The sequence below is a fragment of the Protopterus annectens genome, chromosome 8.part0 (assembly GCF_019279795.1).
Source record: "Protopterus annectens isolate FY-2018-M chromosome 8.part0, PAN1.0, whole genome shotgun sequence".
In the NCBI taxonomy this organism is placed as follows: Eukaryota; Metazoa; Chordata; order Ceratodontiformes; family Protopteridae; genus Protopterus; species Protopterus annectens.
The window spans coordinates 877,685,818-877,708,074 of record NC_056741.1 but is presented as its reverse complement, the minus strand read 5'-3'; positions in this window follow the sequence as shown (position 1 = coordinate 877,708,074).

The following is a 22,257-nucleotide window of genomic DNA, read 5'->3' as shown; positions in this document are numbered from 1 at the left end:
AAAGAATGTGTGTCGTTTGTCGTGATGAAGAAAAGTATATATTGTTTATTATTTATTTAATTTAACTGAATAAGCCCACAGGAGTTGTGTGCCTTTTCAGGGTGACCTGGAAGCTCTTTCTGGTTGTGACGTGCTCAGAACTGAGTACTTTTCATGTGGAAATTTAGGAGAATCAAACTCGACTATAGGATAAAGCTTATCAATGATTCATATTCTATCTCTGTCACACACTCTCTTTCTTTTTGTCAGTCACACACACTCATTCTTTTTCTCTGTCTATTGCACACTGTCTCGCTCTCTCTTAAAGCTCCATTTATGCTAGTATTTAGTTTTTCTTTTGTTTGCCGGGGTAGTCTGACAGCCAAAAAAAAAAAATGCCCCCTTTCAGCCTTAGTCCTTTTGGAAGAAAGCTCCATACATTACAGAAATACAGGTTACAAATACTTTCAATGTCAAATGTACAAAACTGTATAATTACACAGTTTACTGAAATATAGTTTAAATTGTTTACGTGCATACTCTTTTTAAATCTGAAAACACTGTGATAGTATTAAAGCAGTTGAGAAGAAAAGAAGTATGCTTCGGCTTCATTTGAAGTATAAAACAATAAGTAAGAAGGTCACTGAAAAATCAATCAGTAAAAACAAAATTAAAACTCCAGCAAAGCTAGAACTTCCACTGAGTAACCTCCCAAACCTCTTGTATCAGGGGCACATGGCATATATGCAAATGATCCTTATGAACATCAGGTGTTTCAGCTAATTGGCAATTTTGAATGTCCATGACTTGTCTTGTCATTTTACTGGACAATTTCAGAACAATAAAGCCAAACCCCACTAGCTGTGGATATGCATATTTCAGCCTTATGACCTTGTCAGCACAGCACAAGCAGAGTGTTTGACTAAACATTAGAGAAACAGGGCTGTTATACACAACTGATGTCCATTATCATTAGGGTCACCGCAAAAATATCCCAAACAAACTAAAACAATAAGTAAGAAGGTCATTGAAAAACCAATCAGTAAAAACAAAATGAAAACTCCAGCAAAGATAGAACTTCCACTGAGTGACCTCCCAAACCTCTTGTATCAGAGACACTTGGGATATATGCAAAATGATGAAACAAATCATGGACATTCAGAGAGGGAGAAAACTACAAATGCTTTATACTACTTAATCAACCTGTTAGTGTTGATGCTGCCTTTCAATGCTCTGATAGGGCATGTTACTCTATGATTTCTTTTGTTTATTATATGTTCGTTTCACCTTTCTTGCATGCTGTTATTTTCTTGAAACTATGTAACTTGTGTTTATTTGTTTAATTTACAATTGTATAACTGTATATGGAGCTTTTCTCCCCGGGCAGCCATTGAAAATGGGCTGTTTTTGGCCAAATGGTCTTTCCCAGTAAACAAACTGTAAATAAATAAATACATAAAAATAAATGTGTGAATCACCTCAGTGACCGCGCTGCTGTGCAGTTTGTGTTATACTTCAAGAGATGAGTGCTGGAAAGAAAACATTTGCAATAATCTGCATCTGCAAAAATGAAGTACAGCAATCATTTCATAGTAGGAAACAGTTTACTACAGTGTGAAATCTTATGTTAATAAACTGTATGCCAAGTACAACAAACTTTACTAGGAACCTATTTGTAGTGTTGAGTGTTATGATTATGTTTGAAAATTGAGGAAAAAAAGATAAACCTGTTACATGCTTCCCTAGTGTAAGACCCAAAGTTAATAGTGCTTAGGCGTGCTTAACAAAAACTTCTTAATGGTACCCAAGTGCTGTTAAGATCTAGAGAAGCACTTAAAATGTTCTTTTATTGTGTTTCAGAACATAATTGTAGCACTCTGTGCACTACAGATAAATTCCTAGTAAAGTATATTGTACTTGGCATACAATGTAGTAACATGTCACATTGTAGTAAAATCTGTCTACTATGGACTGGTCACTTTACTGCATTTTCATCTTTTGCAATTATTCCAGATGTTTTCTTTCCAGCACTAATCCCTTACAGAATAGTATACAAACTCACTGTACACTAGGTCTGTCATTGAGGTGATTCGCACATCTGTAGTTTTCTCCCAAAAAGTGATCAGTCAATCCATTCAAAGACGATAATTTTAGTTTTACATCTATTTTATTACACTGTATACCAAGCAACATAGACCTTATTCCATCTTACTTCTTATACCTTTCACTTTAATATAGACCTGTCTGTTAGGTGCATAGGTAAATACTACACTGTCAGTCTGCAGACTATTACACGCGTTGCCCATAACCAAAGGTTAGGATCAAATCCTGTATTTTGTATTTGTGAGGTAAAGACCTTAACCATTATGCCAAACCTTCCTCCAAATAGTAGCACCCATTTTTTAACCAGGTAGGTCCACTGGACACAGTCTGTTTTTAGGGACAACCTTAGGCACAGAGTCTTTTTAAGTGACTTGCTCAAGGTCACATAAGCAAATGAGGGCTAAGGGAATCAGTCCCTGTACTACAGAAACTACAGATCACAATTTCAACCCTCTGTGCCAACTGCCAGGGAGAGACAATGACCAAGGGTGAGAAACCCTGTACCCCATCTCTGGAGAAGGAATGGGTGGAATTTTCTCAAGGCCTCCATTATGGCCCTGAAACCTCTGTTTTCTGACCGCCCCCTTCCTCCCACACCCCCAAGAAATTACTGTGGATTCTCCTTTTGAAGAGGAAGATGCCTCTGACGCTGATCATTCTGTGGCATATTCTTAAATGCATTTCCCTGGCCAAATCTCTTTTGATGAAGAAGACTCCATTTCCTCTAACTCTCCTGTTGAAGTAGCTTCATTTGGAGAGAGAATCGTAAACATGATCAAGTATTCTGAGTGGGAGAGAAGACAGATTACAGAGGGCCAGATAAAGATATTGCATCCTCTTGGAAATGGGTAGTCTGTCCCTTCAGGTCTGGAAGGTTTCTTGGATGTTTTCTAGTCTTCCTCAGCTATCCCTAATTTGCAGCCTTCTGCCCACAAAAGACCAGATTTTATAAATTTCCTGACCAGCTTAATTTCTTGTACAAAATTCCTGTTCCTCTTCAGTATCTCTGTCTCTGTCTCCTGATAAACATTCAAAACTTCTTAACACCAGTGGTCCTCCCTTCAGACAAAGACAGTAGAACTATGAATGGGGGGGGGGTCTTATACCTTCTCTACTCTGGCATTCAGGGCAAGTAGCTGTTGACCATACTAAGTCCTTAAACATGGATGGAGGATTTATAGGTGCCAGATTCCATACAACAAATGTCCTTAATCAGACTATTCAGGTAGCCAGACACAGTATAAAATGTACTTATGGTGCTGTAGAGACCTCTTCTAGAGCAGCTGCTATTTGCAAGTATGCATGATTGCACAGTGAACCCATGCCAGAAGACTTCAAAGCCAAACTTAGTGATTCTTCTTTAGACCAGAACCTTTTGTTTGGTCCACAAACTGCCAACTTATCTAAAGCCCTACAAGAGTATGACAAAACTAGGGTTGCCACCTTCCTTCACGGCTAAAACCGGAGCAAACCCACGCCCCTCACGTCACCAGTAACCCTGCCCACCCCAACCCCCTCTCCCGCCAACATACCTCCTATTTTGTGATGTCACAACAGCATCACTCAATGGGAACACCCTCTTTTTTCGTTCCCGCCGCCTGCTTTTGGCTGATTTACTATGCTTTTCTGTAAAAAAAGCATAGTAAATCAGCCGATTTACAAACTCCGATAGTCTGTTTCCTTTTTGAAACAGAATACCGGAGTTTGTACAGTGTTTTCCGGACTACCGGAGAATCAGTTTGATTTCCTGATAGTCCAGAAAAAAAACGGAGGGGTAGCAAGCCTAAACAAAACAATGAAAGACTGAGCCAGAGATTCCGGAGGAATTAGCAGCCAAGCCCGACTCCAGACCCATTCAAAAACACAAGGATCCCAGAAATGTTTCTCTGTGATCCACAGAGTGATCTTACATCTGGGAGACCTCTGTTCATGGACAAATGTCTACAAATAAAATCCCCTACCCCTCAGTTCAATCCTGCCCCTTACCAAGAGGCTTACTCTGTCAATCTGAAGCTGGGAAATGCTCACCATAGACCACTTGGTGCTTTCCATTCTAAAAATAAAAAAAGGTTATTCCGTGGTCTGTAAGGAACTCACCCCCACCCCCGATGGCATACCTCATCCCCACAACCAAATCCATCTTCTACCACCCATACTCTAAGAATTGCAGGCACAGGGACAGTATAAAAACAGTACCCATTGAATTCAAAGGAAGGGTTTTTTTACTCCAGACTCTTCCTAGTTCCAAGAAAAAGAAAAGAAGGTCAGCAGAGACCCATGATGGATTACTCTCAGCTTAACTTCTTAAAAGTGCCAGCCTTCAAAATGCTCTCACTACACACTGCTGCCTTTCATACTTCCATAGGCATGCCAAGTATCCCTAGATCTAAAGGATGCCTACCTTCTTATACCAATTTGCTCATCTTGTAGGAGAATTCCTCTGGTTCCCTACTGGCTCATTTCACTTTCAGTTCATGGCTTTGCCTTTTAATACAGCCCCAAAAGTTTTCACAAAGTGTCTAGCACAGGGATAGCATTTTGCTGAACTCAGGTAATTCAACTATTTTCCTTCTTAGATGATTTGCTGCTCCATCTACCTCACCACAGATCCTGCAGCACTTCCAGTTCACAGTCAACCTCCTCCAGTAGTTGGAGTTCACTATCAACTACAGAAAAATCCTCCCTCCAGTCAACCCAGGACGTAGTGTTTCTGGACTGCAGACTGGACACCAGAAAGATGCAGGTTTACTTACCTCAAGAAAAAGTGCAGAATCTTGCATTTTATTTTCACAACCTTTCCTTCCTCGACCAGTGCTCAGCCAGGGAAATCCTGAGAGGAATTCATGGCAGCTGCTGTCCCAATGCTCCCTCTAGCAAGACTGCATATGAGGAAAATTTAGTGGTAGCTGAAAACAGTGTTGTCCCAACATTCTAATCATCTAGACACTGCTATTCCCCTCATAACTTGTCTTAGGAAGGAGGTCTCATGGTAGGTGAATCAGATGAAACACATCGCAGGGCACCCCCTTCTCCCAACCAGTCCCAATTCAGAAGATGAACACAGATGCCTTGGATGAGATCTGGGGGGCCTGGACAGGCATCCACAGAGGTCATGGCAGATGGCAACCAAAATTCCAGAGAGAACACTTCATCCTGAAAGAGATGAAGGCCTTCATTCAAGCTGTTCAGGTCTTCTTACATATCTGGAAGCCAGGTCCTCCTGGAGTATTCACAATGACAGTCATGTTGTACACAAACAAGGGGGCACCAGGTCATACCAACTATGCAGACAAGCATAGCGGGTCTAGGACTTTACTACACAGAAAATCACGTCATTAATCACCATATACATCCCATCACAGGACAATATGTTGGCAGATCCACTAAGCAAGCCCTTGGAGGACCCTGAAGAATGGATCCTGAACAAAAGTTTCCCTGGACATCCTTCATCATTGGGAGATGCCTTAGATGGATCCATTTACCTCAAAGATGCAAAAAAAAAAAAAAAGCATTATCATCCCTTTCAGCAAGGGTGATGTTCCTGCAAACTACCACATCAATAGCAATACCCTAAGCACATAGTCAGTGGTGAGAGATCTGCGCTGTAGGTTGAGAGCAACCTTAACTTCACTATGTCTCCATAGTGGTAAGAAGGGCATTTTGTATTGCTCATCTCATAAGTAAGGGCGTTGCCTCCAGAAAGAGGTTATAACCCCTCTGTACCCTTTCCTCATCAAGCCAATAAAACTGAAATCATTGTCACTTTACTCTGTGTCATACAGATCACTCAGAGGCAACCTGTGCCTTGCATATAGAGCAATCTCTGACCAAGCTTTGATGGAAATGCACATTTGCAAGTCAAATGGCACACAGGTTGCTCGCTCAAAGGACATTAACCTGGTATGTGACATCAACAGAACTTGCTGGAGAGAGAGATTTGTCTCAGAGGTTGCCCAACCTTTGGAACAAGCTTCCTATTCATGTTAAATAAAGCCCTTATTGGCCCTATTTAAGTGCAGTTTGGATGAATGGATGAGTAACCAGAAATTCACCCCAGGGGTTCCACCTATGTCGTTCTTAGACAGGGGCAGTAGGTGTTGATTTTAGTGTCTGAACCAGACACCCTTGAGAACACGGGTTGAACTTTGCTAGGGTTGTAAGGGCCTTGGAGCAATTAGCCTAGTAACCTCCTATGATCCTAAACACCTTCTCCTCTTATACACCAGGAGCCCTTACCCTCTGCCGGGATGACAAATGCTTTCTCTTTTCAGTGGGCAGGGAAGTTCCTCTATGCCTCCCCCCACCACTACCTCTTGTTCTGATGCTTCTGCTAAAAATCCAAAAAGAATACGGAAAACTCTTGCTACTCACCATTTTTTTTTTTTGGCCAAGACAGCATTGGTTCCCTCTTTATCATCTAGCCAAAGATAAACACTGCAAACTACCACACAAGGTGTATCTTCTCATTCAGTAGAAAGGATTATTACTCCATCCCAACCTGTCATTCCTAAACCTAAGCTTGAGGATGATGGGGTTCTGATTCCTTTCAGGTGCCAGTTTACATAAGACATAGCTCCTTCAGAAGCAAGGAGAACCACCTCTCAAAAATCCTGCATAGCCAAATGGAAAAGATTGTCTTTCTAGTGCAATAGAAATACTTCTAATCTGTTGTGGTTCTGACTATCTTCCATCCTAAAATACCTGTGTAAGCTCATGGATGCAGATATGCCCTACTCCTCCATCAAAGCCCACCTGTCTGCCCCGCAGTCCTTCAGTTATGTTCAGACCTGAGGTCAAAGAATTCCTTAGAGGGGTTCTGTATCTTAGGCCACCAAGGAAGCATGTACCCCTTTCCTGGGACCTGAACTTTGTGCTGGAAAAGCTCAGTCTGCCTCCGTTTGAGCCGGCATCCTCAGCAACTCTCAAATTGTGCTCCTGGAAGACACTTTTGCTAATGGTTCCCCCTTCAGCTAGGAGAGACTCAGAGCTACAGGCACTTGTGGGTCATTCCCTCATTTTCCAGAAGGACAGGGTGACTGAGAGGGCTAGGCCATCCTTCATGCCAAAAGTAGTGAACAGCCTGTTTGTCAACTAGGCCATCAATCTACCTACTTTCGTCCCCAGTCTGCAGAACTGTGTGGGGAGGGGGGGGGGACTCTTACACTCTGTAGATGTTCAAATACAGCTGAAATTTTATATGGACAAGACCAAATCTATTCGCAAGTCTAATCAACTGTTTGTCTCATTCATGCATTCATCCAATATCTAAGCAAACCATTATAAGCTGGATCTTTAAGTCTATCTCCTTTTGTTACTCTCTGCATGGCAAACCCCTTGCCCTCATGCCCTGAAGCTCACTCAACCAGGGCAAGTAGCATCCTTTGAGTCTTTATAAAAAGGAGTGGATGCCAAGACCAAATTGGAAGATGACACTTGGTCTTCTCTACACACCTTCATTAAACACTACAAGATTGATGCTTTTTCTAGATCCAGAGCTGCCTTCACTAGGTTAGTTTTCTCTGGGCTCTTGGACAGTTCCTCTATCAACTAGCCAACCCCCCTTTTGTTCCCTTCAGCTCTTGGAATCTCCCAATTGTTTGGAATACTGCAACACTGATTTCAGTCAGGACATAGTACAGTTGTGTAAGAACTTACCATAACAGTAATGTCCTTCTGATCACTGTTGCAGTTATTTCCCCACCTCATTCTCCTCTGTGTTGGTTACCATCTCTCCATCCCTATCTCTTTCTCCACCCTCTCTCTCTCACTTTCTACCCTGTAGACAGGACCCTAGAAGCAAGGAGGCTTTTTAACACCATGCTTTTAGCCCCTTCTAGCTGACCAGTCACACACTGAGGGGTCTTCTGAGCTGGCTTGGAGATTCATTTGTCCACTTGTATTGTATACCAGTACTCTTGTGAGATAAGATCACACATTGCATGTATGAACTAAAGGTTAAGCTTTTTTACCTGGCCAGACATTGCCGATGGTAACCCATTTGTTTAGAATACTGTAACAGTGATCTGTAGGGTATCTACTTTTATGGTATGTTCTTACACAACTGTAATTTGATAGATTTAGTATCAAATTGTCCTGTAAACTGTTAAATTTTCTTCCAGAATAAGTCTAGTTTAGAGTAGAAATAGTTCTGTTTTTTCTTTAAACTTATTACAGCTGAGTGTTCCTCCAGGTGTTTCTGCAATTGCCTCCTACTGTGTCTCTAGGCATCAAATATTGTTTGTTCATATTTGCATTAATAATTCCAAAACCATGCTACATACAAGGTATCAGAATATTGTATCTGGAAGCATACTTGATGGCAACACACAACTGTATTGATAATAATTTGATCTCTGTCAATGAGTATTTGTTAGAACTGTAAGGTAATAATTCCATTTTTTAAAAGCTCAAACCACACCCAAAGTTAAAGGTACACACTCAAAGAGCTGTACTGGAGGCTTTAGCCCTACTGGTTGTTATTCTGACTGATTTCCTGATGGACAGGAAGTTCTATAAGGGGCCCAAATCCAAGTGACCACTTTAATGAGAGCAGATCTTTTGGAATCTGGCCCCTGGTGCAAGTCTGTTTATAGCTAGGCCTTACACTGAAATAAGCCAGACTGAGAGGAAGTCTTTTAGAATGAGGCAGGCTTACACCAAGAGCAACTCTCTTGGAATCTGGCCCAATGTTTACAATGTGAGTTATTTTCCATTTACCCCAAACACTCCCTCTCTGTTTCATGAGTTTTTGATGGCGGTTATTAACCATGGGCATAATTTTCTTTTAATATACTCTGATGTCTCGGCCAAAGCCTTCAAGGAGTTACTCCTTGAAGGCTTTAGCTGAGACGTCAGGGTATATTAAACTGTTCATGGATTCCTGGCTGGTCATGTTTTTTTTTTTTTTTACTTTTCCAGTCTTGTGGTTTTTATAATTCATCTTTTAGCCTGCATGTGTTGTTAAATGGAAGAGAGTCTTGCATTCTTGATAAAGCATTAATAAAGTAATTTAATGCTCAGTATGGGTTAAGTTATATTGTAAGGTCCAATCAGATGTGTCTAGGTATGAGTTGATCCATGTTTATGTTGTGAAAAAGCCCTACCAAGTATTTGGAGTAGGGGGTTGAAAGTTTTGAAGCTCCATATGGAGACAATGGGATAGTTGGGCACTAAGGCTGTTGGGCAATATGTTTATATTTAGACATTTGTAACTCATTGGTAGCAAGTAGGTCAAGGGTAGAGTTGTTGCCAGTCTCATTGGTTGTTTTAACTAGTTGCTCTAGGTTGAAGTTTTGCAGTATTCTTTTTATTTACATTGAATCCAGTAGCATGTATATTGAAATTACCTCATATAACTGTATTTTAGGAAATGCCTTTTGGAAATGTGTTTGATAGCTAGCAGTATCTGCATTGTAGATCATGGTACATTTACAGAAGCTATGAATAAATGTTTATGACCACGTGTAGTGATGCATACTGTTACCAGTTGGGATTTTTGTCATCAGAGGGATTAGCTCTTGTTTTTCTGTAAAACTGAAGTTCACAAAAGAGAGAGAGAGAATCTCTTCTTGTCTTGGAATTTTTAGTAGTACCCCAGTGTTTTTAAGTATTTCCCTTCCTGAAGAGAGAGGTTTTAAAAAGTGCACAAAAAGTGACTATAAAATTCACCCCCAAGACCCAAATAAATTGTGCATGGTGTACTTGAGGCAAGAAAACTTGGATGCAGATTGTTTCATCTGTAAGGTATTTGGACACGGCTACCTGTGGGACAAGAGAAACTAATTAATACTGAAAGGTCTTTCTCCTTCAGGCTTTCAAGCAGGTTCCTCAGAAAAAGTCTGAGAAGAAAATAGAAAAGAAAGAGGGGAAAAGGATCACAAGAAAAAGAAGGGTGACTAAGCTCAACCATCCTTGCATCTAAAGATCCCTAGAAAGAAGAAAGATTCCTCTCCTTCTACATGTACTTCCACTATGGTACACAAGTCTCCTTTATCTGAACCTGTTGTCATTGGCTAATTCTCCTAAGACTTCTCACAGACACACATCTGAGTGAGAATTATCACACCTTATTTCATTCAGACTTTCTTCAGCTGCTTCTGTGAAATCTTTCAGAAGTGCATCTGAAGTGGAGTGCGAACCTTCCTAAAGAGGCAGAGTTTGGAATCTTACTATCCTCCTCTAACTCTAGGGCAGATCAGGTTGGCTCACATTCACCTTTTTTAGTTCCTTCAATGTTGTCTGTTTCTGCACCAGTGGTCTCAGAGCCAATTTGCCTACTAGAGCCTGTATATTCAGCTCTGACAAGTTTATCTCTAACTAATAAAACTAACACACTCGACAGAGAGATCCTCGGTGTCAGGTAGATCTCTGGATCAACCACTGAACACTGTCTTTTTGGCACCATTTTCCTCATCAACTTGTATGTGCTGCTTTTCAGTGTCTGACTTAGCCTTTGAGCTGCACACACCAAGTCTCCATCTCAGGGCCATTTGGATCCTTGTGATTAGGACTTCAATCTTTGGTGCTTCTTGCCTCCACTTTAGCAGGGGTTGGGTCAGCTCTGGAGGTAGATTACTCCTTGCTGCTAGGCCTCGGGTTGGCCTTCGAGGTAATGCAGAAGGATGGTAGCATTGCTATTGAGACATTCTACAAAGCACCTGTCAGCACCAACTTCAGCCCCAGATACTCCATCTGCTTCTCAACCAACTAGTCATGGCTCCCAGGAACTAAGCAGAACAAATATCCTCAATGAACCAGTACAGGTTTCCACAGAGTCTTTCAGAGACTCCATTCATCCTCTCTTGGAGGTCTCTAGGAAGAGGACATGTAAAAGGACATGCATGGACTTCCCTACAGAATTTCTTACCTCAGACAAGAGAGGGGTTCTCCACAATCCCATCTTCAAGGTGCCTTATCCAGATAAGTTCTTGAATTAGAGACTGAGGAGATCCTGCCCCATTGAGCCAGTCTATCAGGACAAGTAGGTGACTTTTGAGACATATCATTCTGCCTCTGTTACCTTTTAGGTGGTCCGTCCAGCAGATTGTCTTATTGACCTGATTCCCAGGAGGGCATGGTAAGAACAGAACACTAGAAAAGCAATGCCCAGTAAACCCAACAAACGTTTGCACATAAAGATAAGAATTTTTGGTCAAAAAGTCCACTGGTGGACTCTGACTGTTGCTGCAGCCACCAAGAGTAAGCTGACAGAATCTTTTGCTGTCCATCCCCTAAAAAAAAAAATAGGGTGACTGATGGAATGGAGAAGCACTTTTATGCTTTGGGTATGTTCACCCTAAAAGTGTGAAATTGTTACCTCATGAATCACTTCCAAAGGGAATTAGCAGACCAGGCTATGGATACATTGTGAAAGTTGCCCCACAGAACTCTAAGAAAGAGCTGGAGACAACACTGGGGACAGTGTTAAACATCAGAAATATCTCCATGTGCTTACTTCATAGCATAGCCAATGGAGTGGGCAGAATAACAAGTATGAGCATCAACCATAAAATGTCACATCTGGCTTTGTCTTTGAGATGTTGTGGACAACTTTAAGGCTTCCTTCATTAATGCCTGCTTTGATCATTCTATAATCTGGATCTATAGTGAAGGAAAAGGTTTCTAGGAGTGAACAGGAAGTTAAGACATTGTCTGCCATATGTATCAGATTTGAGGGCCTGAAATAATCCTCTTAACAGGAATCAGAGGTGCTCTAAATCTCTTTGGTTCAGAAAGCCCCAGCATTAGCCCTCTGACTCTTTCTCAGATGGGTGGCCATGGCACTGGAGGCTCCTTTAGCGGACACCAACCACAAGGTTGAGAAGGGGTCTCCAGATCCAGAGTCAGGGGTCCTTTTTCTGGCAAGTATACCTGGCATTCCTGAAGGCTGTATTGACTGTTCACCTCTGAAGGCAGTTTGGGCTGCCTCTCTCTCTCTGAGATGCATAGGTGGCCATTACACAAGACATAAGTGTAAGAAACATGATATCCAGTGGTTATATCATTCCCTTTACCCAAACATCACCCCGACAACTTCAGCTTCTTCCAAATGTTCCACTTCACCAAAACAAAGTAGCAAAAATGAAGATTTCTATACTGCTTCAAAAAAAAAAAAGCCATCCAGGAGGTCCCGCCAGACCAGATAGAGACAGAAAAGTATTCCAGAATGTTTGTGCTTCTGGCTAGGAGACAATCGCTACCAACTTATAGCATTGCCCTTCTCTCTCACCACATCCCCTAGGTGTTCCACAAGTGCATAGTGGTAGTCACAGCCCATCTACAACTCAAGTGAGTATGTGCCATCCTGTTTCTAGATGATTTGCTGATTGTTGCCATAAGCTGTAGAGTCTTTAAAGTCAGCCAGAGATTACTTTTTTCAGCTCTACCTATCTTGAAGTATATCTGTTAATCACAAAAATATCATGCCTGCAACCTACATAACAGATGAAATTTATGTTATTTGGATACAAGAAAATGCTCTGTAAATCAACCTAAGGAAATGAGTTCTTATTATCAGGACTGTGCAGCTTCTCCTACAAAAGGACTTTCCCCTGATGACCTTGGTTCTCAAACAGTATGACTTGGACAGCTTCTGTCATAATGATTTTCCATGCTCGTTTCCACATGAAAGTCCTCTAATGGTTACTGTTGACACATTGGTCCCAGTTATCAGCTGTTCCATCGATGATGATTCGTTAACTCCAGCATACAGAACTCACTTAATATCGTATCCAAATTCCCCATATGTTTACCTAGGCAAACCATTTGTAATGGCTCCCTCAGAAACAAGGGAAGGAAAATGATAATCTTCCATGCATGCCTCCTCTCTGTGGTGGGGGCATATCATGAGGAGGATAGTCTTAAGTTTGGACATAAAGAGGCCAACCTTCACATAAGTGTCCTGGAGATGAATGTGGTCCTCCTAGGAGCTGCAGAAATTCTAGGGCCTCCATCTCCACAGTGTGATTTCTATTCAAACATGTCATTAGGTTGATACATCAACAAACAGAGATGAAACAAATCCTATTCCATTTTCAGAAAAGCTATGAGAGAGTATGGGAATGGACAATGGGTTTGCATCACTTTCTAATTGCAGTGTACATCTCAGGAAAGGTCTACCTAGCAGACAGGCTTAGTAGTTCTATCCTAATGACTCATAAATGATCCATGAATCCTTCGGTGGCTCATCAGATTTTCAGTCACTGGGGTCTTGCTTTGATCTATTTTCTTCCCCCTCCAACACCAAATGCAAAAGTTACTTTGCTGTGGTACCCCCAGGGGACAGTTAATGTAGGATGCACTAATTGGTCAGTGGTGCCCTGTCTTCTGTATGCCATCCGACCTGTTCCCTTCATTCCTAAATTCCTTCAAAAAGCATCTGATGCAGATCAACCATAATTATCATTGCCCCTCTATGGCCCAGGCAAATTTGACTTCCAGCTGCTCAGGCTTCACTTAAAGAAGGATCCCTGGCTTGTAGATTTGAAGCTGGATCTTTTCTCTCATTACTTTGGTCAGCTTCACTGTACCTTCACAGTCTCAAACTAACCACTTCGCTTCTGAAATTCCCATAATGGCCAAGAACCTTCCTTTTTCACAACAGTTATTCACATTTTACCAGCTTTCCAGAAACAATCTACTCATAAGACCTATAAAAGTAAATGGAGAAGGTTTTCTAATTGGACTGTCGATCAGTACTTGGAATCTTTTACTGCTTCCATATCTGATGGATTACATTTCCTGTTTAGTTTTTACAAGGAAGGCTTATAGCTAGTGTACTATAAAGGTGCAAATGACATTCATCTCCAGTCATAATCATGGTTTCTAGAATAACTCATTGGTCTCACATGAGCTGTGGAAGGCCTTCATTAAGGGATCATTTGTCTCATGCCCTCCTGTAAAAGACCCCACTTTACCATAGGACCTTAGTTTTATCCTAAAAGTCTTAATAAGGCCACTTTTTGAGCCAGCGCCTTTGGTGAACTTGAAATTTCTGTCTTGGAAAACTGTTCTTGGCAGCCATTGATTCTGCCAGAAGAATATCTAAACTCTATGCCTTATCTTTCACTTTATCTTACTCAATATTCCATAAAGATAGATTTGCATTAAGAACAAACACTTAATTGCAAAGTTAGCTTCAGAATTTTATTTATTTATTTGACATTTGTTAACTGGGTTAGTCTGACTGGGCACAAAGCCCTTTTTCAGCAGAGGCCCGAGGAGAAAAGCTCCATTATAAAAAGAAATCATACATCATGATAAATACAACAGCAGTGTACAAATCTTAGAAACAATAATAAAATACAGCTGCACATCAATAGGAATGCAAACCTATAGACAGAACATTAAATAGATTCAAATATGCAGAGAGTATGGGTGCAGTTAAAAATTAGCTAAATAAAACTAGTTGGCAAATGAAGATGCAAGAACCAAGATGTAGTATTTACAGAGGTAAAGGAGGAAGAGAGAATAGAGTTGACAAAGGTCAGGTTGGGGTGAGACAGGGGCAAATCTATGTTTCGAGCATGAATTCTTTTAGCCTTTTTTTAAAACAGAATCTACTTGCCGTGGCTCTTAGGTCAGGTCGAAGTTTATTCTAGGTATTAGCAACTGAATGACTATAGAGAAGTTTCCCAGTAAGTTTAGTAGGCTTATACACTTCCAGGAGATGTTGATCTGAGCTATAGAGACAATGTTTGGGGTTGTATGGGGAGATTAGCATAGAGAGGGCAGGACAACGTGAGGGATTTGCAAGAATGGAGTGAGCGAGCTGGAGTTGTGGGAATAGGAGTTGGTTTTGAACTTCAGGCCATTGAAGATTTTGATGGGCAGTGCAGTGGTGGGAGCGGTAAGGAAGATTTGTAGCAAATTTAGCTATTTATTGTAGGTTGATCCTAGTCTGACCAGGAGGTTGGTTTGTATGTTAGTGAAAACTGGTGCAGCATAGAAGAGATTAGGTGGTAGAAATGCTTGCACAATAGATCGTTTTGTTTCCTTAGATATTTTTCATTTAGGTTCATAGGTTCATAGGTTCATACTAGGCTATCTGCCCAAGGGCATTTATAAGCCTAGCCCCATTATATATGTCGCCACCCCTTTTTTAGTGAAAAAAAAAATGCCCTATCATTTTTTGTCTGTCTGTCTGTCAGCACACTGAAGTAATCCCTGGGTATTATCTGCGATCTCTCCATCCATTGGTCAAGATTCCTTGAACAAGGGGCCAGCAGCTGCTCTGGCCTCATGTGGATTTTTGTTTGTTCCCATACATAGTCTCTGGGTGATGAATCTGTCCTCCCAGCCGTTTATATATATAACCTGTCAAGGTTTAAGTCTCCCCGCCCTTGTCTCTCTCTGAGGGATCTTTTTTTTGGTGATTTATATATTCAAAATCTGGGTTGACACCTTATTTATATATCACAGGTCACCTCCTCTGAACAGCAATTCTGAGAAGACTGAATAAGGCTGATCAGTCTTCTTCAGCATAAGAAGCATTTTTTTTTGAGACCCTTTATTTGGTTTTTGGAACTTTTGGGGCCTTTCAAGCTGCCAGGCATCAGGTGTCTCAGGTGTCTCCATCAGGGCATTGGGGGCATTGCAATCAATCATGAGTGATGATTAGAGAGAGCTACAGGGACCTATGACCTCCCTGATCCTTCCTTGAATCAGGTGGGGGCGAGTATTCTATAAAGAAGGCCTAGTTTTTGGTGTGTTTTTTGATGGTTTGTAGAATATGGATGTCAAACAAGTTGATTGTTAATAACAACACCAAGGAGTTTAGTATGGGTTTCAACTGAGATGGCAGTATTGTTGAGAGAGGTGACTGAGAAAGATGTTTTGCAATGTTGTAGGTTTTTAGGGAAGAAGAGTAGAAGTTTGTTTTTTTGGGATTAAGGGGAAGTTCATTGCTAGCCATTTTTCAATAGACAGAAGTGAGTCTTGGGTAAGGGATAGAAGGTGGGGGAGATTATTGGAACAGGATATGATGGTGGAATCATCAGCGTACTGGATAAGAGAGGAGAGGGGGCAGGCAAAGTGAAGATTTGTGAAAATGTTAGAGGATGGGCCCTAGTATTGAACCTTGGGTACATCAGTATGAACAGGAAGGAAGGAAGGGTGAAGAGGCTGATAGACCAGTCCAGTCTGTCAGGTGGCAATCAGAGAGGTAGCTAGTAAACCAGAATATGGCAGATTGTGAGAGATTCAGGTCTTTAAGTTTAGATATAAGCAGTGTGTGGGATACAGTGTCAAAAGCTTTGGATAAGTCAAGGAAGAGACTAGAGACTAATTTGTTTTCATCACTAGCTTTGGTAATGATGTGAGTGAAATTTATGAGAGCAGTGGCGGTGCTGTGATGGGGGCGGAAACCATGTTGTGTTGGTGTTAGGAGATTATTCTGTATAAGGTGCTGGAGGATCTGTTGTGAATACATTTTTCCATAATTTTAGGCTAGCAATTGTATGATACTTGGAGGGGTCAGTAGAATTCTGTCCTTTATGTAGAGGAATAACATATAACTTTTTCATAGTTTGGGCACAGTGTTTTTGAGTATAGAACAATTGATAAGTATGGAAACAGGGTAGGCAATGGCATTGGAGGAAATTTTTAGAAATTGAGGGGAAGGGGAGCAAGGTTTAAGTTTAGAGAGCAGCAATCTGATATAAGCAGTGGGGGCAGGCTTTAAAGAGAAGGTAGGGGTAGCTGAAGTAGGGAGGGTACTGCTAGAGCATGGATTTGTGTGCTTATTCTTAGTAAGATTTTTGATGGATTCAATGAAGAAGGAGTTTGGAAGAGTAGCAGTATCAAAGTCAGAGCTATTTGGACATGGACTAGATGTGGAATGCTTGCCTGGATAATGGATTTTGTTAATATTATTCCAAAATAGTTTGGGGTTAGAGTGTGGATTTTGTAGTGGTTTCAGATAGTATTTTTTTTATTTGTTGATGTGTTTTTTGGTACGGTTCCTGAGTTCTCTATAATCTTGTAAATGGGCTGGGAGATTTGTTTTTTTTTTTCCATATCCTCCAGGCTCTGTCTGTCTGTAGCATTAGGTTATGGGTGGGTTGTTTTAGCCAAGGAGAAAATTTGATTTTAGTCTAATCTTTCTGATGGGGGCAAGGGAGTTTAGGCTATTAATGAAGATTTTGTTAAATCTGGAGATGGCCATGTCTAAGGGAAGGTTCGATAAGAAGGACCAGTTGAAGGAGGAAAGTAAGTCATTGAAGGTAGCAGGGTTGAAATTGGAGAGTTTGTGACAGTCTTTAAGATGGCGGCGTCTATGAAGTTAGAGGGAGTGTCAGTGAACAAGGGTGGGGAGATGATCACTGAGAGAATCAGGAAGAGTACATTGAATTTGATAGAGGTTGGGGTTAGAAGTTAGAACCCAGTCTAGGCTTGCACTATTATTGGCTTGTTTGTCATACTGTGTGGGAGTAGAGATAAGCTGAGAGAAACCACAAAGGTTAATGCAGGTATTGGGTGAGGCAGAGTTAATGGTGGACTAATCTAACTTGAACCAGCTAATTCATGTACTAGTTTTCTTCTCCAGTCATACCAATGGAGGAAAATATTTGATGTATATGTTGGATGTCCACAGGAAGCTAAGATCTTATCTCCACAGAACCAAGACCTTTAAGAAAGATTCCCATTTGTTTCCTTTGCTTAAAAAAAGATGGAGAAAATGATTTCTAAGCAAACGCTACCCAAATTGTTGGCCGATTAAATTACCGTTGTTTACTCACATAATAACAGGCCTCTTCCTACTGAATCAAAAGCTCATTCAGCTAGATCTGCGGCTACCTCCACTGCCGCCTTCAGAAATTCTTCAGTAAAGGAAACTTGTGCAGTGACAAAATGATCGATGTTGCACTCCTTTGCTAAACATTATAAATTAAACATGATATCCAGATCCACAGCTTCCTTTGAAACTTCAGATCCAATGTCTTTTCCATCTGTCAGCATGTGGATTAAAGAATCTGAGGCTTGCACTTCAGAATCTTCAGCTCTGAAGCTGCACCTCTTCTCCCATTATTTGTCTGCACAACCAAATCACCCCAATCTCATTTGCCACACTTTAGGGAAGATGCATTTTGCAAAGTTTTTGTCAAGCTATGTGTAAATTTCTTATTTTGCTCTCATAGTTTATTACGGTTTGCTTTCTCTCTCAAAATATAATAAAACAACGCTAATAGATAGGAGTAGTCTTCTTTCTTTGTGTTAGTTCTATTGTGGTAGTGGTGAGCACATGAGCTCTGCACCTGCTAGCTGATGTTAACATTTAGGATTAATTCCTTCAGTACTCCTATCTTTTCTTGCCTTAAGCAAGTGGTTGTCTTTAAGCTTTCTATATATTATTAAAGCTTTCTGCTAAGGTTATTAGACATTGTGAATTTTGTATAATCCTTGGATATTTCTGTGTGCTCTGTCCTTTGGTGTGTTTCAGGTTTGTGTGATGTATTTACTTCCATAATGCAGATAAGACTTTGGGTTTCTGAAAGTGTCTGTTCTGCAGCAAAAAAGTGCATCCCTAACATCCATATAGCCATTGTATTTGCTGTCTGGGTGTGGCCAACATGGATTCTGACTGGCAGGTGTGTGCTCTATTTTAGGTAAGAACCCTGACCAACCACAGAGCCAAGCTGGTCATGAAAAGATGCTTCCCACTTTTTATGCAGTTGTTTCTCAAACTTTGACTTTACCTTCTCCATTGAAGAAACTGGTAGAGAAGAGTGATGAAGATATGGAAAAGGACAGGAAAGAGATAAAAGGTAAAGGGAAAAGTAAGGAGAAAGAAAAGGAGGCCAGTAATGACCTATTGATACCCCTTTTTCTGTTGAGCCATAGCTGAAGGCCCTTGTCCCTCCTCAGCTCATGTTGTAGATCCAGCGTTGGTACCCCATCAGTACTGATCACCACTTTTGCCATGCACTGAGAATAGTTATGAGTAGCGGAGGGGGAATTTACTGAGAAGAAAAGCAGTGGAAGAAATGTTAAGCCTGAAAATCAGCAAATGAAGATATAATTTCAATAGTACATACTTTGTGCACTATTATTATGGGTATGTTCTCAGTGGCTTGTGATTCAAATTCTTGAGCATTTTTTATGATTGAAAGAAATGGTGATGATTCTTTAAAGCATATTTTGGAGTACAATAAATCATGTTATTTAGTTTCAGACATTTTTTAATGATAAACATATTCCAGCTAAATTCATATTCATTTAGAATATGTATAGCGTTTATTCACTTGTGCTGTTTCCATAATGATTTTCTGTAGCATTTGTTTTGCTTCACAACTATTTTATACACAGTTGTTGTAGAGTTGGTTTCCCTCATTTGTCCTCATTTCTCTCTACACCTTTTACCTAGGTATGACTCATAGATATTATTTAATGTGGCATCTCAGAGCAGGGTAAGAATAATGACCTGTTTCTATTGAAACTCGAGTTACAACTGTGACCCCTTTAGCAACTCTGTGAAAAGCAACCCTGTGAAAAGCTGCTGCCATCCACAGAGTTTACTAGAGAAGTAGAGAATAGAAATAGCTTCCAGGTCTTTATCCCACATTACCATACAATGCATGCACACCTAGGAGTATTAAGTTATCATTCAGCCTATTGCATACCTTTGGAAAGAAACTGGAGTACCTAGAGAAAATCCATGCAGATATTAAGAAAAGCATGCAGACTCCAAACAGAAGTTATATTTGAGTAATAAGTCTTGAATACAATACAGAATTATATTCAATATTGCAAATAAATCTCAGCAATTGAATGTAATTAGTTGATATTAAGTGTCCCTCCTCTCTGTCATGCAGCAGCTGTAGTTCAGAGTCTTTATACACTTGTGAATTATTTATGTTCTCAAAACAAATGATAAAAAGTCATCGACATAGATGTTAACACCAAGAGCCTTTACTTCAGACTGACTCAGAATTCTAAGTTGACATGACACACCAATCCCAGTAGCACTACCTCGCTAAAGACAGAGATGTTTTAGTATTTTACATATATGTGACACCACCTTTCTTTAAAAGCATTATACTATTCAACAGTTACAGCTTGTACATCATGTGATATACGCTAGTGTGTATTGAATCAAAAGAAATTGAACTTGATCTAAGAAGAAAACATATCTGATATTTAAACCTCTATACTGTCTGATCTGATGCAGTTTTGGTATCAGGGTCAGTTGTTAAAGATTCTTCTTATTTAGGCGGAATTATCACCCATCAAAACATTTCCCCTCCTAAAAGGCAGTGAGAATTGCTCAAGCTCTGGTACCACTGATAAGCCTTGTGTGTTTTGGTTTGAAGAAAACTGAGTATCACTTAGATCTGGTAGCTTATTCAAGTGCTTCCAGTTGAGTATTAGGACCTTGAACCTGATATGATCTAGCATGCTATGAAAAAACATTCATTGTCGTTCTCATAGTTTTAGGCACCAGACTTTCCTATGCAATTCCAGAGTCAAGATTCTTCATCAGTATTTCTCTTTTCTGCAAAAACTGAAAGTTTTTTATAGGATCTGTCATTTCATGCCCATGCTGCACTTCCTGCAACAACTCAATGGCACTTGTACCACACAAAAAATAAAATAATTAGTTTAGGCTTTCAACTATACAAAGAAATTCTATTTTAAACCTATGAAAAGACATTTCATGTATCCAAACTGTATTTCAACTAATGTAAATTGATTAAACTAAGTGTAAACCTGCTGCTGTAAAAGAAATGTATAAGAAGCCAGAGCTGTTAAACTGTCTTGGGTCAGCTGTGTCATAAGAACAAAATCCAGCACTACAAAGTACACTCTACAGTACTCAAATACAGTACAATTGATTTTTTTTGTCCATAGTCTCACAGATATGCCAGTATTGGCACAAGGCCCTCACCCCTTTACTTCAAGAAGCCAAAGAAATTAAAGATTGTTTAACAGTGATCAAATAGCAGAGGTCAAGCAGTTTTATTGACAGACTGCATCCATGTTCACATATTACAAACTATTGAATGTGTACATTTCAGATTATTTCATTTGAATGTATGAGTAAATAAGTACTGGTCACAGTAATGTATTTCATCTCATTGCTTGCAGACCTATGTAGTGCAACCTACTGTAACCCCCCCCCACATGCATGCCCACCAATTACAAACACTTTACTGACTGCGTGTTTGCTTGTGACCAAATGAATAAATACATATTCAATGGCTATAATAATGTCTGTCAGTTTGTTACTGTCAGATGCACAACAGTTCAATCCATTGCAGTACCCCAACTTACAGGCTGAATCTTTATTAAAAAGTGCATCTGGTAGAGTGGCCTGTCAACAGACAGGAATCACCATGATCATCTGGTATGAAAACTTTTCCTGACTTTAATAAAACCATTTTACTCTGTTAATAACTGCTTCATTTTTTTATTTTGTTAACGTCTCTACATGCTTACCCCTTATGTGTTTAAAGTCATCAACTACATTGAGACCCACCAATTTTCAGATGAAAGAAATGATTTATTACAATGCTACTTATCACAGTTTTACAGAGTATTATGTCTTATGATGCTCCATCCAAGCTCTGGGCCATATGTGTTGGTGATTAATCCAATATTATTATTCAATAAAATGAAAAGAGAAAAGTATTTAATTATAAACAGCTTTGTGTTTTAGTCCTGCACATGCCTTACACCTTGGTACATCTGAATCTTTTTTTTTTTTTTTAACTGTTGAATTCGTAGGCAGCCTTAGACACTACTCACCTGATGGAGCCTGAGCCAATGAGAAGCAGGTGCTTACTGCTTCATCTAGCAGCCCAGCCATCCCCCTTTCAAGTGTTGTTTTTACCCCCCCCCCAATAAAAACAGCAAAAGATGGGTAATAAAGCATAATTACCATGTGGGAGTATGTCTCAATGTTGAGTATCTGACTTTTAACCAGAAATCAGAACTGCACATGAAGCTGTGTGAAGTCCTAATCCCTCAATGGGAGAGTTGACTGTTTTGCAAACATTAAATAAAACAATGTAAACAAAAAATTAAAATATATGGAGAGGCTGCATCTCCTGAAGAATAGTAAATAAATATGAGCAGTCATGGTCACTTAACATACCTATTTAAGGATGTGTAGTTCCCTTAAACACTTGTATACTTTATTAACTAATGTTACACGTGTACCTAAGTATGTGTCATGGT